This window comes from Nannospalax galili, unplaced genomic scaffold, assembly GCF_000622305.1.
Source record: "Nannospalax galili isolate Female #2095 unplaced genomic scaffold, S.galili_v1.0 scaffold286, whole genome shotgun sequence".
Taxonomy (NCBI): Eukaryota; Metazoa; Chordata; class Mammalia; order Rodentia; family Spalacidae; genus Nannospalax; species Nannospalax galili.
In genome coordinates this window covers 987,859-989,812 of record NW_008359442.1, presented here as the reverse complement: position 1 = coordinate 989,812, position 1,954 = coordinate 987,859, and positions in this window count along the sequence as shown.

The following is a 1,954-nucleotide window of genomic DNA, read 5'->3' as shown; positions in this document are numbered from 1 at the left end:
ATAGTATATGTTAAATATACATTATAATGTATTATATATATGTATATATAAAGGCCTATAAAGTCAAATTTGTGTTCCCAAATAGCCTTCGGTGTGAATCCATCCCCTGAGCTTGGTTAACTTACTGTCACACCCCTAAAAGACACTGACTCTCCTCCCCTTCCCAACAGCTATCAGCTCCCAATAGTTCCTCAGGAAGGGATAGGGTTTCTTATGCACTTCCTTACATTTATGCTAGGATTTTGTCTCAGCCCCTAGTGGTTTTAAAATTTGTGAACTCTCTTTCTTTCTTTCCTTCCTTCCTTCCTTCTCTTTCTTTCTTTCTTTCTTTCTTTCTTTCTTTCTTTCTTTCTTTCTTTCTTTCTTTCTTTCTTTCTTTCTTTCTTTCTTTCTTTCTTTCTTTTGTTTTAAGACAAGGTCTCACTATATATCCTTGACTGGCCTTGAACTCCTAGAGATCTACTTACTTCTGCCTCATGAGTGCTGGGACTAAAGGCGTGTGGACCACATCAGGTCAAAATTTGTAAACTCTGGACAGCGGCAATCTTGTTTGCTAATGGAGGTGGACAGAAAGGCTGGTCACTGAGAATATGGCTCTGAAATCAGTTAGACCAGAAATTGATCTCATTTTCCTCACCCAAGAGCCATCTGATCAGGAATAAATTCCTTAACCTTCTTAACACTCAGTTCCATCATCCAAAACGTTAGGTTCGGGATTCTGTTAAATGAAATAGTATTAAAAAGACACAGCATAGTATCTGTACTCAAGAAGCTTGAGCCATTATTAGTACAATGATAATTCTGCTTGGCATTGCCATAGATTATGTTAATGAAGGTGAATGAAGACATCAGCCACTGGAGTTCTATATCAGTCTGCTCAGGGCCTGAGAAATACAAAGCACATCAATATTTTCTGCATACATTCTTTTTTTAAAAAGATTTGCAAGTAATAGCATGGTACTTACTGGTTGGTTTCACAAGACTGCAGCAGACCAGTAAAAATAGTGAAAGGATTGGGAATGAAGCTCTCATGAGCTAGTTCATGAGAAATCACATTCTGGCCACATATGAGTTGGCTTTATCGGTGTAGGGATACAACTGACATTTGAACCAAATCCTATCCATGGAGGAGGAGGTGAGAAGGTGAAGACCTAGTCAGAATTAAGAGGTCTTTCACTGCCTTGTAGTGAACTAGAAAACAGGAGGCTTTTTCTTTATTTCTTTAAAAATGATGTAAGTGCATTTATTATTTACTGTTCATTCATTCATTCATTCATCCATTCATTCATATTTATTTGTGTTTGTGTGTGTACCCATAAAACAGCAGGTATCTGAAAGTCAGAGGACAATCCTTAGGAATCAGTTCTCTTCGTCCACCATGTGGGTCCCGGGAATCTAACTCGGGACATGAGGCTTGGTAGCAGGTGCCTTTACCCTCTGTGCCATCTCTCCAGCCCTGCTATGTTCTTTTAAGCCTTTTACTGTGTGAATTCAGGTTCTCTGCTATTTTGCTTGTTTGCTAAATGAATTAAGGGCTGTGATGGCTTTGCATGTAAAAGAATAATACTAGGAAGAGCATCAGCTTTAAGTTGAAGAGACTAACTAGCAATCCTTAATCTATCCTAGTGACTCTGGGAAAATCCCTGCCTGGACTGAATACCTCCAAAAGGGGGACCAATGGATATCACTTCTCCTTAACTGTCAGGGCTGTCATGAGGGCCAAGGAAGGTGGTGTTGTGAAGCACTGAGGCACATAGGTGTTTTACTGGAAGCTCCCTATCATACACTTTTTATGTATTTCTGCCTTATCCCCAATCTTCTTTCTTTGAATCCTAATGAACTTAGGAGAGCGGCTTTCTTGCTTTCTGTACTATTTGCTCTGAATTGCCCCACCAATAACTGTGGAAAAGTGTGGCAAATTTAAGGATTGAAAAACAACGGACACGCTTGTACT